This window comes from Triturus cristatus, chromosome 1_2 (genome assembly GCF_964204655.1).
Source record: "Triturus cristatus chromosome 1_2, aTriCri1.1, whole genome shotgun sequence".
Taxonomy (NCBI): Eukaryota; Metazoa; Chordata; class Amphibia; order Caudata; family Salamandridae; genus Triturus; species Triturus cristatus.
The window spans coordinates 267,771,080-267,798,187 of record NC_140580.1 but is presented as its reverse complement, the minus strand read 5'-3'; the positions used below and the strand labels follow the sequence as shown (position 1 = coordinate 267,798,187).

General features: G+C 46.1%; 1 protein-coding gene across 7 annotated transcripts in view; it reads left to right on the top strand.

Moving 5' to 3' along the window:
- The window catches only part of SORBS1 (sorbin and SH3 domain containing 1), a 1,103,390-nt gene that overhangs the window by 70,629 nt on the left and 1,005,653 nt on the right, over window positions 1-27,108 (top strand). For 3 of the 7 annotated variants that reach the window (XM_085603630.1, XM_085603622.1, XM_085603614.1), the window contains exon 1: window positions 20,553-20,710. The exons of 1 other annotated variant lie outside the window; for it this stretch is intronic. The gene's annotated coding sequence lies outside the window, so the exon portion shown is untranslated. Of the gene's footprint in view, window positions 1-20,552; window positions 20,711-27,108 lie in introns of those variants that run through there. 3 more of the 7 variants (XM_085603619.1, XM_085603617.1, XM_085603601.1) reach the window with 1 other exon arrangement.

The following is a 27,108-nucleotide window of genomic DNA, read 5'->3' as shown; positions in this document are numbered from 1 at the left end:
TTTGGCTGCGACTGAAATCAATTGAAGTTTGATTTGGTGTTTCCAAACTTGACTGCTTTAAGAAGATTGGGTGGTTTAAAGAAGTTAGGTCACTACTATCAATAATAGGTTTGGGGAGTTCCTGGGATACCAAAGATGTTAGTCGATTGCCAAGCAAAGGCCTGGTTAAAAACCAATACTGGAACTGGGTAGTAAAGACTTTTGTTGCTCAATTATCTGTGGGCCGTCTAACACTAGAATTCATGGATTTTTATATTGCTAAGCACCTATGAGCAGTATATGGAGCTTATTACTATTGTGCAGGATAGGAAACTCTATATCCAATTCAGATTTGGTTCCCTTCCCATGAACTCCTTTACTGCGGCTTGGCGGCAGCCCTTATACATCACAGTACTGCCCGGGTTGTCCTTCGGTGACCGAAACAATTAGCTACATCTTCTTTGTTTGCCCTCTGTACAATCTTCCAAGACATAAGTGGCTAGATCCTGTTTGTAGATTGTTGGGAACTCGCTGCCACCAGGAAGCGCTTCACATTTTAAAAACTGTCTGTAGGCCTTCGGTGGCATGTGGAGTTGCAAAGTTCCTTGGGAAAATGTGGATCATCAGAAGGTATGCACTCAAGACGTGATAGAGTGCATATTGCATTTTTAGCAAATCAATAAGTATATGTCCTATAATATCAATTCAATGTTTTGATCTATGCAAACTGATCAAATTCTGATGCTTGGTGGGCTCCTTTTTACATTGTAATGTGGTATATGCTTTTAAAAATAAATATTAGATTTTACCTTGTTAATGTTGTTTTAACTTTTTAACAGTGATGGCTCAAAACTTTAGGCAAATGATGTGTATTGTCCAGTGATTGTTTTCTTTCTTTTGATTGTCATCTAATGCTTTCTTTTAATTGTTATCTAATGCTGTATCATTGTATTGTAAGCACTTGCACTTTTATAGTCTTAATAACCGAATAAAGTTTATGATGATAAATACAGATGAGGTAAGGAGTAATGGAAAAGAGAGAAAGGTATAGAGAGGGCTGAAAGGTAGAAAGAGGAATGTGTTGTAGAGTGAAAAGAGGACGTTGAGAGACAGTGAAACAGAGAAAAGTGAGGGTTGTACAGAGGCATCAAGTTGTGGACAGGGAAAGAGTAAGAACGTGAAGTAGAGAGAAAGAAATAGGCTGAGACAGGTAGTTGAGGTAAAAGGGTAGAGGTGAACGGGAGCAGGTGGTCCAGAGAGAGATATACTTGTGTGTGTGAGAGAGAGGGAAGTTAATGACACAGAAAGGGGTATAGGTAGAGAAATAGAGGTGGTCATAAAAGAGTAAGATATTTAGAAACTTGGATGAGCAAGAATACAAGTAGGACGAGAGAAAGGGGAGGGTAGTGAGGTGAGGTAATAAACTAATGGTGTGGTAACTTTTAGGATTAGGCAGTGGAAGCAAGAGCGTGGGGGTAGAGAGGTGCGAGAATTAGGGAAATGTATGGTAGAGAGAGAAATGAGATAGAGAGGAGAGAGAGAGGGGTATGGTAGTAGAGAAATGGAGGGAGGTGTAGAGAGGAGAGATGATGTTGTGAGAGAAGTGAAGTGATTGGAGGAGAGATACTGGAAGGTCAGATAGAAAAAGAAGAGTGATGGGGGGGCGCTAGCAAGCCCGGAGCAAAATGGCCGCACTCTAGTGCAGCTCTGCTGGCCGAGATAATAATCCGTCAAATATCCGAGTTCCCTGGCGCCATCCATGGCTGAACCGGGACAGCAACTGGCTGCATAACACTGTGGACCGAGTTGGTAGCTTTCCTGGGGGCCCTGACTGCTTCTGCCGGCCGACAGCTCACATTGACTTGCCGGGCCTCGCCTGAGGTAAAATGGCAGCTCCCTGGAGCAGGGACTGATCGTCACGTCACTGGCCGGCGCTGCGGAGTGGCTGTTGCGGCCCAGTGGACGCCTGCCTGGCCCCTGGTGCTTGGTGTGGAGGCTGAGGCCGCCCCCGCTGTAGGTGTCACCGGCTGCTGCTTTGAGGATTTGGAGGACGGAGAGGTGCGGGGATGCCGTCTGCCGGCCGGCCTCCGCCTCAGACTGCGGCGGAAAGGCGGGGCTTCGCACCGGGGACTTGCGGGCGGCGGGCCGGAGCCCGAGGTGAGGCAGCGTGGAGAGCAGCGTGGGACAGTGCGGGGGCCCTGAAGGATATTCTGGTGAGCTCTTGGGACCCCCGTGGGTCTGTCTTTGGCGGCTGGTGCGTGCGGACGTGGACGCTGACTGAGGCCGCGTCTGGGTTCGTGGCGCGGCGGCCGTTATCTGGCTGGCAGCGAGGGACTCCCTTTGCACGCGATCTGGGCCCCGCGCGGCTGAAGTGGTGGTTCGATCTCGGCTGTGGCCTGCTCCTGCATCTGCCTCGTGCCTGGGAGTGCGCTGTGTGGGCCTGGCACTGGCTATTGCATGCTCTTGGTAGCCCTCGGACTTCTGCAGTGCCTGTGATTTCTCCGTTGGCTGGGTACTGTTGGCCCTACAGCGCACAGTGTATGCCGCCTGCCTGCCATCCACACCGAGGGGTTTGTCGTAGGGTTGGCTCTGTCCCCTGTGGTCAAATCGGTGCCCATTGAGTGACGTGTGGGGTCCTGGCGCTACATACAGACCCTCCACTGCGGCATATGTGATGCGGGGCTGATAGCCGCTGCTGGCGTCTTTAGAGGTACCGGGGACGCCCCTATGCTGACTGGCTGAACACCTGCTTGCCTTGCATGTACTGTACTGGGCCATGGTTCACAATTATCGCGTGGCAATCTAATTCATAAAGTTGTGTCCGCGCCTCCTGCTGGCGCGAAGAGCGGCTCGCCTCCCTGATTTCCCTGTTTAGGGCTGCGCCTGTCTTGTTACTTCTGCACGGTGGTGGCTTTTTATGAACGATAATCTGCTGTGGAGTGTGCCTTGCCCTACCACTGTCGGGCGGGCTGGGGACTGTGTCACTCGCCATTGGTTTCATCTCTGTAACGCTGTGGCTCTCTGGAGCTGGACTGTCACTGCTTGAATTGAACTGGTCACGTCCTGCGGTGAGCTGGTTTATTGTTCTTTGACACTTCGGGTGGCGCCCCAGCTCGCGAGATTGATAGATCGCAGTCTGTCAGAATGGGCAAGGCTGACAAGCAACAAACCAAATTGCAGTTTGAGGCTAAAAAGCACCCAAAAGCCAAAACATCCATCGCCTCCGACACGGAACCTGACCTGGAGGCGGGTGCAGCTACGAAACTGGAGCGTATGATGCTCAGTGTGCAACAAAGTCTGCACACTATTGACTCCAAGATCGACCACCTCAACATGCGTATGGACACCATGGCCTCGAAGATTACGAAGCACGACTCGCAGATCGCAGAGACTGAGCAGCGCATTTCGACAGCGGAAGATCGAGTGAAGGCGGTTAGTGCAACATGTGCTAGCCTGGAAAAAATACTGAAGGTAATCAGGGCCAAGAATGAGGACATTGAAGCCCGCTCCCGCAGGAATAATCTTCGCATAACCGGGGTTGCGGAGAGTACCAACACTGGCTCCATGGAATCGTATGTCGAAACGATGCTCACAACACTGCTGGGGGCGGAGCACTTCTCAAAGGTGCTCATAGTTGAGCGAGCCCACCGCTCTCTGGCTGCTCGGCCAGTCCCAGGTGCTCCTCCGCGCCCTATAATCGCCAGATTACTGAATTATAGGGACAGGGACACTGCACTCCGGCTGACTAGGGAAAAGGGACGACTGGAATATCAGGGGATGAAGATAGAGCTTTTCCCTGATTTCACGGTCGCAGTGCAGCAAGCTCGCCGAGAATTTCAAGCGGTCAAGAAAAAGCTGCAAACCCTCAAGATTCAGTATGCCATGCTCTACCCTGCTCGTTTACGCATCCAGCACAACGGGAAGGCGTGTATTTTCATGGCGCCGAAACAAGCTCTTCAATATATTCGGCGACTTGAACGACAGGAGATGCAGCGTGAGAGGGAAGGGAACTCTGATCCAGAAGACTGAGCCCGTGAGGCTATATTGGAGCGCCTTATAACTGTTCTGCTAGTCCTATGATGGCAATCTTTTATGTGCGAAGTGTTTGGTTGATCTCTGTTTTTGGGATAACATCTGCATTAAGTTAGACATCCATAGGATACTGTCTTCTGCTGGAGGGAGTCTGTTCATGGATCGCGTTAGGTCGGCGGAAGTCCCGGTTCCGGGGAGTGCGCAGCATTAGTTGCTGTCTCATTGATTGGTTGGGGTTAGCAGCCACTGACAATTGAGGGGAGGTCATGTATTGGTTAGCCTGAGTCTACCTATCTCGGCCCACCCTGTTTATGCGGGGGCCGGAGGGCTACTAGTGACCCACTATATGGGAATACCCCAAAAGGTTCTGTTTGTTGATGGGGTTTCTTTGGGCGACCTTACGGGGGCGCTGGTTTTCTTCATTTCTTGCACAAAGTGGGTTGTGAGAGAAAGATTGTTTTGTTTATGTTATGTTTATGGGGGGGTTTGCTTGCAGTGTGTGTTTCCTGCTGCTGTGGGTGGGAGGGGCGGTTGGGGTTCCATATGGTATGGTATTGGCATTGGCTGGTCTGGTATAACGCGCATGGTGTGGTGTACCTCTTGTTTTCTAGATTGTGTGATGAGCTCTGTGACTAGGGTGTGCGAGCCTGACGGATATGCAACAATCTAACATTTCCTGGATTAGCTGGAATGTGCGGGGTCTTAATAATGCCAAAAAAGTGAGACAGGTGTTAGCTTATTTGGACCGGCATCGTATCCACATAGCCCTGTTGCAAGAGACACATCTTACTAACCAGAATATCTCTCAGACTGCCAGTAGATGGGTGGGGGTGAGACTGGCTGCCTCATACTCTTTGTATGCGCGGGGAGTGATGATCCTTGTTAAAAGGGGTGTTCCGTTTGTACCAACACGTGTGGATGAGGATGTTGAGGGACGTTTTATAATAGTGCAAGGTCTGCTGTACAGCACAAAACTGACCATTGTAAATTTGTATGGTCCTAATGTGGACGATCCCGCCTTTTTTGATAAAATATGGTGTAAACTCTGCCAACTACCGCCTGCGGCGGTCATCTGTGGGGGCGACCTTAATGTGGTTTTAGATCCTGCACTGGATCGGATGTCTGCGACAGCTCTGGTCCCCTGAACGAGCTACTAGGGCTGTGCAGAATGGGATGCGGTCACTGAATCTTACGGACATCTGGCACCTCAGGCACCCGCACAATAGAGAGGGTACGTGTCACTCATATGCGCGACAGTCTTGGTCTTGCTTAGACTACTGGCTGGGTACGCCGGAGGTCTGCACCTGGACCACGATGGTGAGGCATTTACCTCAGACGCTGTCGGATCACTCGCCAGTAGCGCTGGACATGACTTTGCCGTCTCGCATTCCTCCTCCCTTCCAGTGGCGTTTACAATCGTCCTCATTGCTAGATCAGGTTTTTAGGGAGGGGATCCGGGAGGCTGTCTCTGATTATTTCGCACTCAATTCAGGGTCCGTTCCGACTATGGAATTGCTGTGGGAAGCATTTAAAATAACCATACGGGGGAAATGTATTAGTCTTCAGGCCGGGCTATTAAAGTCATTACGTCGCTCCATGACTATGCTGGAAAAGGAACTCTGTGCTTTAGAACGCAAATACGAGGACCGAGCAGACCCCAGTACGTTGGCGCTTATTAAGGGGAAAATAGTGGAATACAATGCAATAGCTGACCAAGAGATAAACCATATGTCATGTCGGTGTAAGGCACGCTACTATGGGGAGGGGGGCGGGCCGGGTGTTAGCTAGCTGTATATTGGAACCCCAGAATAGGGCGCATATGATTCAATGAATCACCACTGACGCGGGAACATACTATGATACGCCGAATATTATAAGTGCCTTTACGGACTATTATTCCGGAATATATGCCCATAAGCCTGCAGCTGATACGGCCGAGCTTGCGCACTATCTTGAGGATATTGCTTTGGTATGGCTGTCACGCAGGCAGCAAGATTTCCTAATGCACCCGCTTAAACTGGGTGAAGTGCGCTATGCTATAGCAGCTTTGCCAAATGGAAAAGCTGCAGGCACTGACGGATTACCGGCCGAATTCTATAAAGAATATGTAGACCAGTTGGCCCCATGTCTCCTGCAATTATATGATGAGGCGTATGAGGCTCAGTGCTTGCCGCCCACCATGCGAGAGGCGCTAATGGTTGCACTCTTAAAGCCGGAGAAGGCCCCGGATAGCTGCGAGTCTTACCGTCCCTTATCTCTTATCAACACCGATGTTAAAATTTTGGCAAAAGTGTTAGCCACCCGACTGCAATTACTCCTTCCTGATATGGTCCTTCCGGATCAGTCGGGTTTTGTCCCCACTCGTTCCACATCGCATAATTTACGTACGATCTTTGCAGTTATGCATGTTATGGAACCCAAACTGCCGGCGATAGCAGTCCTTCTAGACGCTGCGAAAGCGTTTGATTCAATATCCTGGTTGTATATGATCACGGTCCTGCATCGCATCGGGGTCCCCTTTGCTTTCGCGAATTGGATTAAATTATTATATACCAATCCGGTGGCCCGGGTTAGGATTAATGGGCAGTTATCCAACGCAATCCCTATCCAGCGGGGTACACGGCAGGGGTGCCCATTATCGCCGCTGTTATTTGCTTTGGTGTTGGAGCCCCTGGCTTGTATCTTGCGTCAGCGCCATGCCCAGACGGCTTTGCGGTTTTTGCAGCGCCCGCTTGCAGTCTCCATGTATGCGGATGACATGGTGTTGTATGTCCGGGAGCCGGCGAGGTTTCTTGTGCAGCTTATCCGGGAATATGTTCGGTTCGAGCGCTTCTCGGGCCTGGGCATCAACTGGTCCAAGTCAACAATATTGCCACTCACGGAGAGCACGCGGCAATTTGACGTAGACTATCCCCTAACGTGGTGCTTGGATACTGTAAAATATTTAGGAATTTGGCTGTGTAGGGACCCGCAGGCCGTCATACGGGCTAACTTCGGTACTGCCATCACACGACTTGAGGGGCAGGTGAACAGGTGGATTAAATTGCCGCTATCCTTTGCGGATCGGATAGCGCTGATGAAAATGGTGGTTCTCCCGCGCTTTCTGTATCTTTTTCTGAATATCCCGGTGCACCTGACGCAACACTTTTTTGACAGGCTTCGTTCCCTCATGAGCACGCTAGCCTGGGGAGGTAAAAAGCCTTGTCTTAGGTGGGAGATTCTGACTCTTCCATATGATCAAGGTGGCTTCTCAGCGCCCGACTTTCACCTATACTACCTCTGTGCACAGGCGCACTATGCCTATTATTGGCAACAAGATCCAGCTTATATTCCGCATGTAGCAGTAGAGGCTGGTGCTGTGTGCCCTATACCTCTCAGGGTGATGTTAGTGAATAACTATACGGTATTTGAAAAGGGGGAAGTCTATACTGTGCAAACTACGGCGAGGGCCTTGCACGAACTTGGTCAGCGAGCGCATAAATTGCCGTTATATGCACCTGGAATGCCGCTTCTCTACCACTCAGATCTTTCGGTCACTAGTGAGGCTGGCATGCGGCAAACCCTTAAAGATATGGGGTTGGCCACAATGGCGGATGTGTTCCCGAGTGACCGGTTCATTGCATCGGCACACATAAATGCCCAAGGCAGTGTTTCCACTATGCATCTCTTTGCCTACACTAGATTGCGCTCTGCGATGCGGGGCCTTTACCCCACTTTTCCTATGGAGCCTCCGACTTTGGAAGCACTGCAATTGCTATACACTACTAAGTCTAGAGCCAAATTGGTCACCCGGCTCTATAACGCTTCCCAGAAGGATGTGCCACTGGGAGAGTCAGCTGCGCTGGCCAGGTGGAATGCGGTGCTGCCGGAGCCCCTCTCTGAGAATGACTGGTTGGATTGCTGCCGTCTGACACGTCGCCTGACACCCAATGGTAATCTGCGATTAGTACACTATAAATACTTGCATCAGCTCTACTACACGCCAGCGCAGCTGCATCGATACGGGCTGCAGCCAGCGGACACTTGTAAGCGCTGTGGAGCCCTGGGGGCTGACTTTTATCATCTAGCGTGGGCGTGTCCCAAAATAAATGAGTACTGGAGCTCAGTTACGAGAGTTTTTGGTCTAATGGTTGATGAAGCGGTAGAATGGGGCCCTAAAGTGTGTGTGCTGGGTATTGGTGCTAAGGTGAAACTGTCCAATAAGAAATTTGTCTCTATAGCGTTGCTATTGGCTAAGCGTAGGATCTCCCTGTTCTTGGGAAGTAGGGCAGTACCCACCACCAAGCTATGGTTGCAGGATCTGACCTATTGCCGAGATCAGCTCACATGTTATGCAGAGGAGCTACCTGCCAAGTCCAAGCCGCGGGATATTTGGGAACCGCTCACGTCCTATCTGTTTAAAATTACTGATATTTGAGGCCCCAAAGCTGGTTGTCTGCTTGCTTGCTTGTGTTCACTCTGCACTGTATTCTGTGAATGTTCTGTCTGTGGCTCTGCATGCCCTGGTTGATGTACCATACCGCACTATGAGTTACATAACATATGTGAATGTCAAGTGTATACTATGCCAATGCCACATTTCGAGAGATTGTATAATGTTGCTGATGTTTTTTGTATGGAAAACGGAAAAGCATAAATAAAAAATGTTTTTAAAAGAAGAAGAGTGATGTTCACAGAAAGGGATGAGATCGACATAGAGAAACAAGGTAGAGAGAAGGGGATTGGGAGTGATAGATATAGATGTAGGCACAGAAAGTGACAGAAAGAGGTGCAAGGTCATGAGAGCGAGGCAGATGGAGATGAAGTTGAGTGAGGTATATCGGGTATATTGGTAGAGAGGAGATGTCTACAAAGTAAAGTATAGAGACCTGAGAGAGAGGATGACTACACATAGAGAATGGAGATAGGGAGACTAGTTAAAAGAGACGGTTAAGTTAGAAAAGGAGAGGAGTAGTAAGGAGAGATAAATGGCACAGAAAGACTCTTTTTTTCTTTCAGTTGCCACACACTGCTCGAGAGTGGGAGTGTTATGGCTGGGCAGGCCAACCATGTACAATAAGGGGCAGATTTATTATTTTTTGTTGTGATGCCGTGCAGTATCTAAAGTAGCTTCACCACATTCCGCAAGGGGGAGAAAGCAGCACAGAATCATATTTATTAAAATGACCTGCTGCTGCTTGCTACCCCTCCGCTGGCTAACACCCTGCCTTTCACCATGCTCAACATCTCCTCCATTGTGCAGAGGTGTGTGTGCTGTCTAGCATAGTATTTGAAAGCTCACTCTTCCAGTAGAGAATCTTATGCATAGACAAACTACTAAACATTCCAAATACTTGCATGTGCACTGTATAGTGCAGCACACATGCAATGTGTGGAGAAATTAAAACACTTCCCCATGTTAGCACTCTTATCAAGTAGGTGTACTTTTTATGCAAAGGCCAGTCTGGCTATCTTAATAGATAAGACTTTGTGTCAAAAACGATGGTGCTAGTGCTAATGTACCCACGTTACACCCAAGTAACGCCCCTTTCGCACAAAGTGGTAAAAACTCTTTCAGCTCTGAAAAAGGGCACCTTTGCAGCACAAAATACCTTTTGTGCTGGAAATTAAATACCCTCACAAGAGTTTGAATTCCTTTGTATCACTATGCATGACTTTTCCCCATAGGCAAACTCCTAGTACATCTGGCCTTCAGTTTGTGTTAAGCAGATTAGGCTGTCAAATTAGAAAAAGAAGCTGTTTTTTAGGTGCAGCATTATTATGGCAGGAATTTTGACTGAAACAAAAAATCAAGACAGTAGTCTTGAACAGAAAGCGCACTACCTTAATTAACTCGGAATGAGTGTGTTTGGTTCAAATTGAAACATATTTAGACATTGGCTGTGAATAAACTAGGCATTGTTAAACCATTGTACACAATGAGTATGTTCAAATATCAGCTCGAAATTATAACTGTGAAGATTGTCTCCAAATGCTGGTCTTCAAAATGCTTTATTCAGCAAATTCAACTTTGTTGTGTCGACACTTAAACAATAAACTGTTCCCATACAAGGAGATTCATCGCTCCCAATGCATTTCGGGTGAGCATTCACCCTTCGTCAGGGAAAATCTACAAACAAATATATATATATATCAAATGACAATCCTACTATTTTATACACACAAGGTCATCTTAAATTATGGCAGAAACATCCAGGATAATCATAGTCTTTACGAAATTCAAAGGCAACATAGCGATGTTGAAATCATATTTTCTGTCATTAAACATAGCCTTCATTGCACACAACGTAATATGAGTGATATGAGAAGCCCAACCACCTTTTAGTGCCGAAAATTTAAAGCAATTAAAAAAAAACTGAAAGAATACACTAGTGTAAGTTACCCGTGTTAGTAGCTATATGTAAAGATAAAAAGTCGAAAAATTGAAAAAACAGAAAGAATACCTCCAGTATCATACATCAATAAAATGGCGTCTAGGCCGTGATGCGCGTTCTGTTTTGATAAAGAAGCAGTGCGCCTGTAATATACCAAGTTGTAAAAATATATATAAATTCTACGTCTAGTGTTGATAGCAAAGCCCTTGTAACCCGTGTTTTTTTTTTTTTTTTTTTTTGAAACCGTTTATTACAGGACTCAAAAAATTGTACAAGTATGGGCCTACAACCTTCCGGCCGGCCGCTAGCAATATAAGGAGCATACGGTATACATTTGTAAAACACATGGTGCCGCTGCCGAGCATTTACAGGAGATAACATCGTTGCGTGTCACATTATGCAGACCCCATCATACGGTTCCATTTTAAATTTAAAGCACAGCAAACACAAACAAACCCACAAGGCAATCCTCAATCGAAATAGCAACACATGCTCCCCTAGAGGGGGAATCTAGCCATCTATAGGAGTCTCAAGAGGGGGGGGAGAGATCAGAACTAGGATTGGGGACACCATATGCCCAGGTACCGGGGGATGAGTTGGCTAAGGGGACGGGGCCGGCGATGGATCAGGCAGTAGGGGTGGAGCACAGATTCCCCCGCGGTAGGCGTTCCAGGGGCCCCACACTTTCACCCATGTCGCAGGCTTACCTCTCGCCACATACACCACCTTTTGTAACCCGTGTTTTGAGTCAACAGAGCTTACCATTTCAATATCGATCGCGACGGCGTCACTCAAGTAGTACACTTCCGTAGAAAGTAAGTAATCTCAACTGCTACTTTACCGCGTAGCACTATAAATAGTGAAACATGAACTATGTCATTCTCTTTTGATAAAAAATACGCAGGGACCATAAACGTGTAACTAGAACCAAATGCAAGACTCACCATATACAAATGATTGTCAGGACCCGGTACTATTATTTAATGATGAAGATTGCTCGGACCCGTATTTCGTATAACACACGTCTCGCTGCAAGTAATGAAGAAATGAAAAAAATATCAAAAGTGTGCCGCCCGAAATTATAATGCCCTTGGTTCTCTGACCCCTATAAGAAAGAGAAACTCGCCCTCGGCTCAAAAAATTGTGCGTTGTTTCAAAACTCCAACGTAAACGACCCGCCATTGATTTAAACGAAGGGGAGTTTACCATCCTATATGCATTGTGCGGAAGTAATAGATATAAAAATAGGACCACAAAAGAAACCAGAGGAAAACTTTGTATGTGATGGTGTGCCATGTTAGTATGGAACGTGGTAGTTTGTGAATCAAATTAGTCACAACATTGCAAAACGAATCCTAGTATCATGACTATGACAATATCAGTTCCATTGTAAGAGTAATTGCATCTAGCTAGTGCTATATACATCACATTGAATGTCATATTTATACATATATTATTCCATTCAAATGATGCTAGAAAAACAATATATACTTATCTACATACATTGATTATGCAATCCACATGAATGGGATGACCCCTGGGTGAATAAAACTGAAAATTAATGGTTACTGCTACATGAACGAACATAAATCAGAAATTATAAAATTCTTAATACTTGTCCCATGTAACATTATGTGTTTAGAGGGCTGTGGAGCATATGCTGACTTATTAATCATGAAAATAATGAAAGTAATAATCAGGTTACAGGAAACACGAGAGTTCCAGCTTATCATTGAGACCCTTCGGATTAAGTGTGTCCAAAACTCTTATCCAGAATGTCTCTCTTTGAGTGATCAGTTTCGACATATCCCTGTCATTGTGGTGCTTAACTACCTCTAGCACTGTGAATCTCAATTGTGCTATAGTATGCTTAAACTCGATCCAATGACTTGCTAAGGGAGAGGTGCATGTTAGCAGCTCCCCTTGTGGAAAAGCAATGCCGGCACCCGCAGGAGGTGGGGAGCCGGCGTGACCGTGGGGGCATTGGGGCTCCCCCCGCGGTCCCCAACGGAAAGGGCCGGCCGCGGTGGAGTGGGCCATAAGTGGCCCAGGAGGGGGGCACGCAGCCCCCCCTCCATCAATAAATAAAAATAAAAAATTAGCCACAGCCCCCCCTTGTAAAATAAAATAAAAAAGCCGGCATCACAGCAGAGGCCCCGCCCCCTAACTGCAGCACTCAGCAAACGCGCCCCCTGGCGTGTTGTAAGTTAGGGAATTAATTTCCCTTGAATACTGAGGATCCCTGGGGGCAAACAAGCCCACTAGGTACCTCCAGTATGCGCCAGGGAGCTGCGTTACAGAGAAGTGTTCAGAGGCCACGCCCCTTTTTACACCTCTCTTCAAGGCAGCTCTGTGGCGCTTACTGGAGGTACCTGGTGGGCTAGTTGGCCCTCAGGACTCAAGGGGAATTAATCCCCCAATTTGCAACGCGCCAGGGGGCACGTTTGCACAGTGGTGCAGGGAGGGGACGGGCCTGACATAGCAAGTGTGCAAACGCACCCCCTGGCACATTGTAAATTGGTGGATTAAGTCCCATTCAATCCTGAGGGTCCCTGGGGGTGAACTAGCCCACCAGGTACCTTCGGTAAGCCCAACAAAGTTGCGTTGTAGAGAGGTGTAAAAAGGGGCGTGGCCTTGGACCACCTCTCTGCAAAGTCACTTGGACATGTACCACTGAGACATCCTTTCACTCACCAACACACCCATACACCCATACACACACTCACCCACCCATTCAGCTGTTTCCTCTTGCACTCTTGAACCAATACACCCAGTGAATCAACCACTCAATCAATCAATATTACTTTATTTCGATTTAAATTTATAAATCATGAAAAGCATACAATACAATCAACCACTCACACATCTATGCACAGTCACACACATCCCACCAACCCACACACACACTCAGTCTCCCATACAAATACTCAGGCAACCAATCAATAACCCATATAGACACTCATGTAGCTACTGTCCAACCCATGCAGCAGCTTACACACCAACAGACATTCACACAGTTTAGTCACTAACCAATGCATTCAGTAAGACACATTTAATAACTCACTGATACAGTCAGTCACGCACTTACTAAATCCTCCATCCAGACACTTATACACCTTGGCATATATATAAAACATATTTAAACTTTAAAGATACACACAGTCATCAGTGATGTCATCAGTGATGTCATTTGAGATGTCATCAGTGATGTCACTGACCAGGACATGAATGATGTAATATGTGACGTCATCAGCAGTGCATTGCGGGGGCGCGAGTTATAGTTAGCTGAACTAACTATAACGGAGGAATTTCCCTGGTTTTGTACGAGTGAAATGTCCAACTAACTATAACGTCAATCAAACATGTTTTTTTCAGTTAATTTCTAAGGTTTTTTAAATGCTAACTATAACATGCCTGTGAAACCTATATTTTTTTCAGTGAAAAAAAAATTATATATATATATATATTAATTTAGAACCCGGAGCTCTGGGGCATGTATGCAGTGGTCGGAGTAACTCCATAAATCAAGTAAACAGTCCATGTGATTGCAATGATGACACCTCAGGATATGCTCATCTTGGTTTATTTCAAAAGTCAAGCCCAGTGCAGTCTTAACTCATGGGCAGGCTGGGCAGTTGCCCCGGTGCTCCACGAGCATAGGCACACCATGCACACCACAAGTTAACACTAATTTTTCGTTAAACATTTTTTTCCTGTAAGTGGTTGTGTAGGCCGGGCCTAGTGCGTTGCCCGGGGGCCTGTAATGCTGTTAAGACAGCCCAGGTAAAGCCTCTCCGATGCGTTTCGGCCGTTGCCTTGGTCACCGTTAGCGAGTGAATCTGACATGGCCATTATATATGCTTAACAGTTAACACAGAAAATGGACTATTGCTGGTGAAAAGGTGCAAAAACAATGTGAGAGAAGCCGCCATCATTAAACATCCAAAAAGGACAACTGAAGTATATACACAGACTGCTAAAGATTGCATGTCTCAATGCGCTGCTTGTTGGTACTTGTTGATTACAACTATAATGCAATACAACTAAATGTGCAACAGTAATCTTCAAGCAAAGAACATGAACACTGTTGGAAAACGAGGCAGCATCTGTGAGGCCTGCACAAATAACATGACTACATTTGTTCTTCACTGGGAACCAAACACCCAATTGTAGCGCCTGACTCTCAGAGGGTAGCGTTGCAGAGCAGTCTGAGGCTTACTCAAGGGAGGTGGTGTGGGCTAGTAATCGCCATTTGCAGGTGCACAAAAATAACACTCAATAATTGATTGTCCAGTCTGCACTTTGCTTTATAAAAGTAAGAGTACATTTATTAAACACACACACTACTCAATACCATGCACCAATTTACAAATATACATAAGTTGTTGGAATTACTTTGTGACATTGCATAACATCTCCACCCCTCCCGCAGGGGGGGTGGGGTCTAGTACCACCACTCACATGTATGCACATCAACTTGCCCCCAATGCAGTTAGTTGAACATAACCTGGAGCGAGGGCCCTGCGCACTGGCACCATCCCAGTGGCGACCCACCCCATTACCTCAACAAGCATTAAAATGGGGTAAACCTGCCTTGGTGACACATGACCCTGACTGAGCATCTCCTACTGACCATAAAGTATGCACCTCTATATCTTAAGGGCTAGCAGTCTGGGGTCTTCACCTAAGCGCAGCAGCAAGAATCCATGTTTACGCACACTTTAGAATGACAGTACTCATCACCTTGGTTGATCATTTGAATGCATTGCAATTACAGCCCCTAAAGGCATCACAGATGAAATCACAGGATTGTGCATATACAGCCAGACACCCTAGCAGGACTGTCTGGCAACATAGCCCCACTTGGCTTATGACATCTCCTTACACATGTGACTTACAGTCCCTTCAAAAGAAGTACTCCTGGTAACTACACTTCTCCTGCAGTGCGCCTCTTCACTTTAAAAGGAATCACAGGTAAAACCATGGGATTACGTAAATACAGCCAGACCCCCTATCAGGAAGGTCCAGCAACATAACTCCATTTAGCTTAACATCACCTTACACATGTGACTTACAGTCCCTTCAAAAGAAGTACTCCCGGCAACTACACTTCTCCTGCAGTGCGCCTCTTCACTTTAAAAGGAATCACAGGTAAAAGCATGGGATTACGTAAATACAGCCAGACCCCCTAGCAGGAAGGTCCAGCAACATAACTCCATTTAGCTTAACATCACCTTACACAGGTACTTCACTTTACACATGTGACTTTCAGTCCACCTAAAAAGAAATAACCAATAGTAAATGCATTTCGGTGCAATTACACCACTTCACCTCCAGGGGATGCCCTTCTCCAGACATCCCCAACTCAGCCCTTCACTCCATGATGCACTTCATAGTACACCCTCAGCTGTAGAACATAAGTTCCAGCCTAGAAGGTGTTAAAGGCCGGCTGAGCCCTTGAGGGGTTATTCTTTCAGATGCCCCGTGAAACTTAGGGGTGGACTGTTCTTCTTTATGCTGGGGGAGACTGCGGTGCTCCTGCAGCCCCCCTGCAACCCTTTTCACACGTGAGGGTGACCACCCTCCTCTGGGGGCCACAAAGCACCAAAACGGTCGATTTCCAAATGCCTGGCGAGGCATTATGGGGCGCTTCATGCTCCTCTTTACCAGCCCCAGCCACTGGGAACACACTCCTCTGCCCCCTGGGTCTCTGAGAGGGTAGATTCAGCAGTGTGCTGTCTTCCGTGAGGGTGACCCCCCTCCTCTGGGGGCCACAAAGCACCAAAACAGCAGATTTCCAAATGCCTGGCGTGGCATTATGGGGCGCTATATGCTCCTCTTTACCAGCCCCAGCCACTGGAAACACTCTCCTCTGCCCTCTGGGTCTCTGAGAGGGTAGATTCAGCAGTGTGCTGTCTTCACTGGCTCCCTGCGCCAGCCTTTCGCCAGGCTCGCCTTCTGGGCCTCTCTCCCTGGCCAGAGGCCCCTGCTTCTGTGCACCAGTCCTGGGCTCTTCTTCTGGTGCTGATAGGGTCCTGGGGGCAGTCAGGGGGTCTCTCCTTCCAACTGCCCATTGTGCCAGGCTCCAGCACCTTCACCCTCAGCAGACCACACCCCAGAGAGAGCTTCTCTTCCTGTGCAAGCACTTTTTAAAAGTTGAGTAGGGGGCTGGCAGGAAGTCTCTGTTGGTCCTATCAAACAGCGACACATCACGTCCCTGCCCCTGCTCCCTCCTTCTTGTCCAGCCTCTGAGCTTGTTCAAAATGGTGTCGTCCAGGATTTCTGCCACATGTCTCAGAAGCACCTTCCCCCCAAGCTGCCTTCCCTCCTTGGTGCAGCCTGGTGCCTGGCACCCAGCGACAGCGGTTGATGGTTTGGCCAGTAGCCCCACCCATCTTCTCTTCGTGGAGAGGAGGCCCTCGCTTGTGGAAGAAAGGTTATCAATCCATCCAGCTGAGGTCAGCCCTCAGCCTGGGTCTGGTCATGGCTGGCTCAGAGAAATATGACAGTTCTGGATGATCCAAAAGCAGTACAAATATGACTCTGGACTCTGCAGAATACTTATTTTCACATTCGCTACATTGGACTTAAGTGCGTGTCTGGAATCTGTAGGCCTAACGGAAGTTAATCTAGCCATGGGCCCCACATTCCCTTAGGGGAATAATGAAGTGAAAACACAGTAAAACACACTGACTTTCCCTGGCATGTTTCTTTCCAGCCTATAAAGCCTATTCCATGTACACACGTGTATGCATGTAACCAGCCCGGTGTCCCTTACTCCAGCTGCAGTGCAGTGGCCTTGTCAAGCCAGGGGAACACCAGTAAAATCCCCATGCAGTCTCTTACATCCTGAGTTCACTGTGGGTGAGTCCCAACTTATGAGGCACCCCACAGTAAAAGCTCAACAATTAGGTGCTCAAAAAGCGAAAAATCCAGGCGGTCCATAGTGTCAGAACCACCTTCTAACAAACACATTTTGGATAAATTTTGCCCCAGGGTTCATACACAGACGTGTATGCTGATACTGTATAAACATGGCCGCCATCTTAAACATGTGGAAAAAACAATGTGCAATATGCACAGTAATGCTTGTATCCCATTTTGAACATTTGTTTGCACTATTCCTCTTTTGTCCTCACAGTAAATCCCTGCAAACCTCAGTACACACGGAAATGGAAATGAGGCAGATGTCTAAGAATGCGGAACGCATGTGATGCATATAAAAACAGAGTTTCAATATTCACACGTTACGGTCAGTCATATATAAAATGTACATATTCAATTGTTGCTATTGGGTAGTTATAGTTAGGAACGTGTTTCCATGGAAATTTCATTTTTTGTGTTGCTAATAACTTTGGCGCCTTTTGACAAATCTCCATGAAATTTTCCCAAAAAGTGCTACTTTTTTTACTAGTTTGCGTATGGAAAGTTTTGGGGTGATCCATCAAGGGGGGGGCGTGCTGATAAGAAAAAAGGGGGTTCCAAAATACGTTTTCCCCATTTATTTTTCCTTAGGAACTTCAGATACAGTTTCATACAACACCGATGAATGGATTAACACCAAATTTGGCAGAAAGCTAGATCTTGGCCCAGAAATAGTGCATTTTTTGATTTAGTTTTTGAGTGGTTAATACTCAAACACATTGTATATCTAGGGGCATGGAGCCAGGGTGGATCCACCAGAGCTGCTGAGATTTGATTGGCTGACACCACCTTAACCTGGAAGTGGCGACGGCCGTCAGAGGACTTGGGACTCAGTCCTGAATCCCAAAAAGTTTAAAAAATACATAAGGGAGCAGGTAGGGCCCCTTAGGCTTGGTGGTGGGGCCCAGAGGGACCTCTAAACTAACTAAAGTCACTCACCTTTAAGTAATACGGGCCTCGGGGATTGGGGTCCCTGAGGCTGATAACAGCACATCATATTACTGTAGCCCAAGCATACTGTGTGACCAGTTGTCTGAATAGCAGAACATAGAGCTCTTTGAAGGAGAACTAAGATTTTATCAGACATTTATTGTCATAAGTTGGTTCCTTGAAAACTGCATCATATAAGCTGCCAAACATATATAATCCTGGTTTAAAAAGTAAAGAGGAAATGGGCAGAATGAATGCATCTGACCATTTTTCTACATCAAATCCTATGAGTCCAATTATCAAAAACCCAGTACTGAAAGTCGGAAAATTGCTTCCATAGGATTTCTCACATATTTGGAGCACATTTCAAACTTCTATGGGATTCTCAAAGGATATCAAGAGAATGTAATGAATTCTATTCCTGTTGTAAATTTCCTTGAGTACTCTAATCTGTAAAATTAACAGATGTAGAATGTGCACAACATTGCAAACTCTGCGTGTCTAAGTATCAATGAAAAGAGCAGAATCTAGGACATGAGAGTGAATCAGAGACCAATGGAAGTACAGAGTGTTTGTATCAATCGCGGGTAATTGGGCTGCTCTGATACTGAGTTACAGAAAAACCAAGGTCAAAATCATGAATATTGTGAATGGAGGTGAATATCAACTCTCAATTCAACATTGTCTGGGTGGAGGAATGTAGATCTTAAACTCTCTGGAGTAGGTTCTAGCACTCCATATAGTGGGCAAACCTCTTTGAATTTGAGTGGTGTCCTTGTGCAAAAAGGGTGACTGTTGAAACATGACATGGTGGCTGAAGAGGGGGCGATACTCAGTTTGGCTCACATAAATCAGATCCTCCAAATTTTGGAATTTGACTTGGTTACCTGTCCGCTCGGGTCCTAAAACAACTTCCTTCACTGGGCCCCTGTGCCCTTCTAAACAAACATGCATTTAGGCACTTTTGTCTATCCCTCACCTTTAAGCCTAATTTATTTTTATTCAACTTAGCCTCTAAGTCCATATCTCCTAGTAACATAACAGAATTTAGTCATGATCAACGTTCAGGGTAACCAGTGGGGTCTCTTGAGGTGTACAAGTAAGGAGGACCTTACTAGGGGTCAGTGGTAAACTCTGCTCCACCGGCAGAGTTTGGAGAGTTTTGCCCATGAGTTTGGCAAAAACTCCACCAACTGCTGCGTGGCAGAATTCTTCTTGGGTGCAGCTTGCCAAAGTTAAGTTGGCGAGTGCAAGTGCTTGACCACCTTCCAACGAGATTTCTCAACGTGAGCGGTCGTGGCAGATCCCTACCGCTCGCATTGAGAAAGTTACCGCTCACGTTGAGAAAGTTACCACTCACGTTGCGAAAGCTGCTGCTTGAGTAGAAAATCTGTTTGAGTGGTAGAAAGAAGCAACGCCTTCTGGCGCTCTCATGCTGCAGTTAGCGCTGAGTTTACAGCGCAGGACAAGCTCTCGGCGCTAAAAAATCAATGCGAACAACACAACAGACCGGAATTCCGCAGCTTGTGGTACGCCACGGAATCTTGCGCAGTGTTTAGGTAACGCTGTGGAGTAGCAAAACTTTGCGCGTTTCGCCCACCCCTGACCATCCCTTAAAGCACATGACTTTGTCCATCGCCTTATCAGAGGCCTGTAATGTAACCATGTTTAAGGTATTTAAACTTCAAAAAGTCAAGAATTCGGTTGCTCTGTTCAGTTAGTGTGTTTTTTGCAGGCGTTTTTTTTTTGTTTTGGGCGAAGACTTGATCTTATGTTGTTATTGGTAGCTGGGCATACCGCTGTGCTATGACTACTGCTACAACTCAATGGCTTTTGCTTCTGAGACTTATCTCATTTTAAAATGAAAGCATGAAAGAATAAGGAAAAAGTCTCAGAAAGTAGGGAGGCGCTGCTCCCACACACACGCCTGCTTTTGCATGCAATGGCTCGATCACATTAAACTCTACGTCTGGTTGAGAGATTAACATTTGCGACGCAAAGTTCGCTGCTGCTTTAACAGCTTGAAAACGACACCACCGTTCTTAATATATTTCACTCCATAAGAACAATATATTCCGCAAAGGCTGAAGTTTTGATTTGAAGTCGCAAACACGGCTTCACGGGAGAGTAAAACTGAAACCATCAAGCACTCACATTTCTTCTCTACGCGACTTTACTCAAATGGAATTGTAGAATCAACCTAGCGTGGTGCGTGTCATCTTGTTCCAGGAGCTGCCTTCAGCCTGTATTCTAATGAGAGGGCCGGGCTAACGGGTCGGGGAAGGGTTTCCCCCTCTGGCACCCCTACGTACTGGCTCTGCTACTGTGTCATGCGTGCTCTCCCTCTGTCAGAGAAACCCATGCCTGGCTCTGCAAAGGGAGCGTCCCACGGACGTCCGAAACGTTCCTCCGTGCACACAGTCATCATCCCGGATTTCGGCGTTTTAGGATTTCCACTGCGTGCACGGGTGGTGAGTACTGCCGTTTTTTACCGATTCGGGGTTATTGCAAGGTCTTTGTAAGTGTGTTTCTTTCTCAAGACGATCTGACGTCTGTTTGGGACCGGAATATTGCAGTACAGCTGTGTGTCCTGTGTGTGCACTGCGGATGCTCTGTAGGGATGTGTTTGGTACCTGCTTCGTGGGCGGCAGTAATATAGCGCTGTTTATGTGCAGTTTCGATGCACTGCGATGTATCTTTCCGCCGGGCGGGCACATTGTAGCTGTGCAGGGTGGTTGTACTGCAGCAGTGTATGGTGCAGGGCAAATAACACTGTAGTTCTCTATGTGCATGGCGCCTGCCCTGCGTAGATGGTGCGCTGTGAAGTGTATAATGTGTGCAGTGCAGATTGACTGTAGCTGTGTGTGCGGCCAGTTGGACTGGAGTTGTATGCAAAGAAAAGGTGCAGCGTGGCTGCCTGTTTTGCACCCGCAGAATGTTGGACTTAGTGTATTTACACTGCGCACCGTGGCATTGTGCACATGCACGGTTTGTGCAGTGCAACACAGAGGTTGGATACTCTGGAGCTGTATGTGTTGAACGACGGGCAATAAATGCAAATAAAGGAAAGGCGTCTGATTTCATTACACCATTAAGTAAGCACGGACTCGAGCGAAAGGCACCTTCTTCGACCTACACATTGTGATAGTGCAAATGTGCATTGCCCCTGGTGTGAAACTGAAAACTGCATCCTACAGTTCCCGGTCGCCCTATGCATTCAAGTCTTGGCACTGTGATATTGTTGTTGCAGGACGCTCTGTTATTAGTCCCACTCTGGAAAGCGTTTCCGGTGGATCTCTCTCCTCCACCAAGGAAAGCGGACTCGTGCACTCCAACAGTGGGTCTGTCCTTAATGACGTTTATGATTAAGAGAGTGATCCCCAATTGGTGTTTACCGCGTTGCTATGTGCCCATATGTTTTTGAAGTGTCTTCGAGCGTGCAAAATGCGAACTAAAGTACAAAGATATACAGCGAGTTGCTGAAGATCATGCAATTGGCAGACACCAAGTGGGGGCCGTCGGGAATCCAACCCCCAAGAATTATGTTTCCAAAATCAGCGTTTCCCCTGGAGTCTAGACCGCACCTCGGACCAGCCAGCGTTTGCCCCCTGCTGCGCGTCTGAAATACGTGAAGGCTTACTCCTGGCCACATTTCAATTGTCCCAAGTCAGCAAATAGCACAACTCTCTGTGGGACACTGGAATACAGCGCGCAAAGAGTAACCTTTCACCGTCCTGGGATAGTGTTACAGACCCTCTCGGTCGCCCGTTGTAAAGTGACAACAGTGGACGTCCCTCTGCCCGATCGCCGGAAATCAAGTGATGTAACAGGAACGAGGTGGTGTATCTATGTGTCAGTGGCAGTGAACAGTGTACGTTTGGCTCTTGGGACTATGGACACGTCTGACTCCAAACGCACGAATGCCAAATCTTCCTCGCGGGCTGGAGATTTCAGGAAATTGGAAAGTGCAAACACCCCACTCTCCCAAGCAGCCCCCTCCTCCGGATGTATTGCAGGAAACACGTTTGACTTTGAGGGCGCATCTCCTGAGGAAAATGCTATCTTCTTCCCAGCAGCATGTTTTGTTAACGTGCCCTACACGTTTAAAGTCATTGTCCCTTGGTGTCTCGCTGAGGAGCGTGAGGTTTGGGAGGAAAACTAGTTGTAGCAATTTTCAAACTGCGGTCAGAAAGAACAGTTCGCCATAAAAAAATAAGTTTCATGGGAAACTAGACCGTTTCCCATAAAAAGGAATCCTGCTCCGAGCACCTTATTTGGCGTCCAGTTGAGATGCTCGTGTAACCCCCGCACACTTCAGAGCGGTGACGCAGTATTTAATGCATTCTTTCATTTTTTCCTCTCGATTGAGTCATCCCTCGATAGACTTTGACACATGTTCATGTTAGCTCGCCCTGCTGTCGGTCGGCCAGACAGTTATTTAGCACTCGCCCTAAGCAGGGGGGCAAGAAACATTCACCCTACATTGGCCGAGTCGGAAGGGTGTGTCTTTGAATGTATATGAACTCATCTGGAGAATTTTGGACATGTTTAGAAGAGACCTATCCACATATAACCCTCCGTGTAACCATAAACCATATTGTGTGGCCACATGTTCATTTTTCAGCGATGGATATGGCCAGGGGTGTAACTAGCACTGGTGCAGAAATAAGTGCAGTGGCGCTGGGGATCCAGGGGTCGTATGAGGGTATGCTGCACCCAATTGTACCTTTCACTTACCAAACAGGGGACAGGAAGGGATTTCCCTACTTTGTATCAGGCCTCGAGGCACTCTTGGTCATGGCACACCACCTTCATAGCTAATGAGTGTGCAAGGTAGTTAGTTCTATGGTATGCCTCATATGGGCATTTGGTCATCGAAAGCTCATTGGCATGATCATAACTGCCAGGTAACACTGGTTTAACCACTTACCTAAGAGCTCAACTATCGCACATTCACCCTGTCGGGGTAGTAAGGAATTCAAGTGGCCTGCGCCAAAATGGACAGGTGTCACACCCCTTACTTTGGGAGTTTCAGAATCCTCATCAGGGTGCCAGACTGCCCAGTGACACACGTGCCCCTAGAGAATCCCACACTGTTAGGTCTAGCATGGAATACATACTGCTTTGAACCCTAGAATAGGACAAGAGGGAGCCAGTAGAAGATGTCAGAGTTTGGAGAAATATGTTCTTAGTAATGGACATGGAAAATCATCTGGGCTGCTGAATATTGGATTTGCTGACGTTTATTGATGAGGTGCAGACATGCTCAAGTGCGCGGTATTGTGATGGTCCGGTGGTGGGAATAAAGTGGCCTTGGCAGTAAAGATCTGATTTGCACAATATGGAAATATTTTTGGAAATATTTTTTCCTCTTGTGATTATGTTCATGGTTCATACACAGTGCAAGAGCCCTGAGGTATTGATTTGCTTAGGGCAAGCAGATTGTTGGACTGCGCTGTCAATTGTTATACCAGTGAGATTTTGGAAGGATTGGTTTAAAGATGGGACCATTATCTAGTTCTTAGACAAGGAAAGGTGAAAAGGGACATTTTGAAGTGGGATTTGGAAAAGGAACACCCACATTGTTATTCCCTTTTGTGAGATTTGCAATTTTCTACAATTTCTACTAGATTATAAATATTTAAGTTCGATAATGCACATTTAATTTTGATCAACTTCAATACAGTCATTTTAAATGTACTCATTTATTGTCAGTTGACTGTAACACAGACATGGCAATTAGTTGGATACAATATCAAATATAGGTAGTGGTATATTAAAATGCTCAGTGTCCTAATGTATTCGCTTGCGAAGGCAAGGGCACATCCCCATTCAGTGTACCTGAATATATTATGCTACACATAGCTCTTAACTGTAGTGAACTACTGGGTAATTGAGTTCACACACACTGTGATGAGCACAGTAGGAGATGTACCCATGAAAATGCTCACACTTCCATAGTACCATCAGCACCATTGTAAGCGTTATTTTTTCCTTGTTATGTTAGCTTAGGTGAGGTATTACTCAACTCTATTTTAAAACCCAGTTTAGACCTTGATTAGTGTTAGGCGGTTGGGATTTATCTGTTCAGGTTGGCCCATCTTCTTGCCTCTTTTCTGGGGTCCTCACTTGAGCCACCTGGGAACAGGTTTTAAAAGGAACTAGATCCATATAGAGAGTGTCTCTTTGTTAAAGCTTAGTTCCATCTGGAAAGTCACTGGAAAGGTAAGGGTCTTTTTTACTTTAAACCGAGTTTGAGGTCCCAGAGGAGATGCTGTGTGAAGAATATTGGGACCTTGCCCTTATTGATCTTACCTATATCTAATAGACCAATTTAGATAGGGTGAAAGTATATGTTTTATTTTAAATTTGTTACATTTATAATAGTAAATGTGGCTGAGAAGTTAACAATCCTGTCAATGTGCTAAGTGGGGCTCAAGACTTGTGAGTTAAAGAGGCCACACCCTCATTTAATCACAACAAAAGTCCACCAGTAAATGACTGCATACCTGTGTTTTTTTGGGAAAAAATTATTTTGCAGTTTTATTTGTTAATGTAATGGGCTAACATACAGGCGACCCAGGGCATTCAATTATCATGTGACTTAAGCTGGCGACCCGCCTGATTAGCCTATGAGGAGCAGGAATACGCAACACCTGCCTGATGTAAATTGGAGAATGCTTCTACAAATATGAGTCGGCAGACATAGCACTCTGGTGAAATTGGACTTTACAGGAAGGAGTTTGTACCGTTTCTATAAAACCAATATGTGATTGCCACTCAAACAACTCTTTGAATCTGATACTCAGTCTGTAATATTCTATATTGGTATTTATATAGCACTTTCCATACCTCTTGCGGTATGGCGGAATTGTCGTTTTATTTCACACCCAAGTGGCTTAAGGCTCGTCTCATACTACAATGCAGATTCGGTGGAGTAACAACTGTAAACACTCTTCCATGTAGAAGAAAAAAACAATATGTTTTAAATCATTTAATAAAATATGTTTCAATGCTATTCAGAGTCCCTTCACATATTTGAGATAGAGGAAATACATTTTTGATAGTACAAGCACCACTTATAAATAATAATGCTTCCTCAGCCGCAAGTCCTTTGATGGTTATGGTCTAAGGAAATACTTTCTTTGTTTAGAAAGTATGTCAAAGAAGTGACCATTAATTGACACATACTAACCTCAGATCTTTTCCTGTTGGAAACCTTTTCCTTCTTCATGGCAGGACCCAGTCTTTCATGTGAAGTTTATATTCCCCTTATTCTGTAATAGTAACAGTAATACCTATTCTTGCCTCACTGGTTGCTCAGATCACACCAAAGATCGGCAAGTAGATTTTCGAAGGAATGACCTGAGGGCGTATGGTCTAGCCATCTCATAAACCTTCGATAAGGTGATGCGATCTTGATGGAACCAAAAATAAGAGAATTCAGTATGTCCGGATCTAAGCCGCTGCAAGTCATTGTGAGACAACAGAAGCCCAACAAAGGTGGAGAGCCTTTAACGTGTGTCTGATAACAGGTACTGGGCAATGTGGCTGTCTTCAAGAAAGCTAACAGTATTCCGGACAAATATCATTGGTACAAAGGGTAGGAAGGCTTGGCCTTGCCAACGATTGCAGCGTAGTCTCGTTGCACAATATACACCCCTCCAAGGGCAGGGCTTGAGCATCAGAGCCTCGAGCTGTTTGTTAGTCTGTTACTGGCTGGAGTTTCTGGGAGTGTGGAGGGGATGACAGAAGCAATGATTGGTGCTGAAAAAACAAGCTGTTGTGGGTTGTGATCATACATCCCATAGTAAAAGAAAGAGGTGGTTAGAAGTAATGAGAATCTCGGTAAGGAAGAAAGATCTTAGGATGTTAGAACCCTTTCTCACAGGATTTTCAGGACAGTTGTGGCAATCTCTGCCACTAGAACCAGACACCCCCACCTCTCAGGAACAGGGAATTAGGAATCCACAGCTATAAAGATGCAATTAAGTGGAAATAAACTTGTCCATGGGAAATTGATTGCAAAGAAATTCATGCTTAAGTAATCCGATGGCCTTGTGAGGGTCACAAAAATACATATGGTGAGGTAGACCAATGGACGTAGCAGCAGTAGTAGGCAACCACCTACCGTCTTAGATAACACACTCTGTAACCAACAAGTGCTCCCGATGCAGACTTCCTACACAAGGGTTACAAGAAAGAGGATGCCATTAGGAGTATGAGCAGTAGCTAAGTGCTCAGAAGGACAGTATCAGGAAAGAAAGGGACAAATGCAGGTTCGAAAATATCAAAAAGATCTCCTGAATCAGAGAACTGCAAGAACAATGCCTTCACACAATTCATCATTGCCTCACATTTCCGGGTGGTCACACTCAACGTTAATCCATGGGACCACTGCCTACTCTTAAACAAGCATTTGCAATGCAATAGGGCTTGCAATTACACAAGTTTGAGCTATTAGCATTGTAAATGATAATGCCTTTTATTTTTGTTCTGGATTTTAAAACATAAATAAAAGGCTTTGTCATTTGCAATGCCAATAGCTTAAACTCGCGTAAATGCGACCTATTGCATTGCAAATGCTTGGTTCTATTTTCATGGACCCATCTGTAACCCTGTTTATAATGACAAAGTGAAATTACAAGTCCCAAAATACAAAGTGCTGCTGACCTAAATTCCAGGAAAGGAGCATTGTGTCAATGTGACATGCAGTAGTCTGCTAACCCTGTTTTTGATGGGGGAGAAAAACGACAAGTCCCAGAATGCTAAGTGGTGTTTGTTGAGAAGTTCGGACTACATGAAAATGCCACACGGGACATCATTTCCCCTTGTGGCAGTTCTGCATATAATGCACTCTATCGATAGA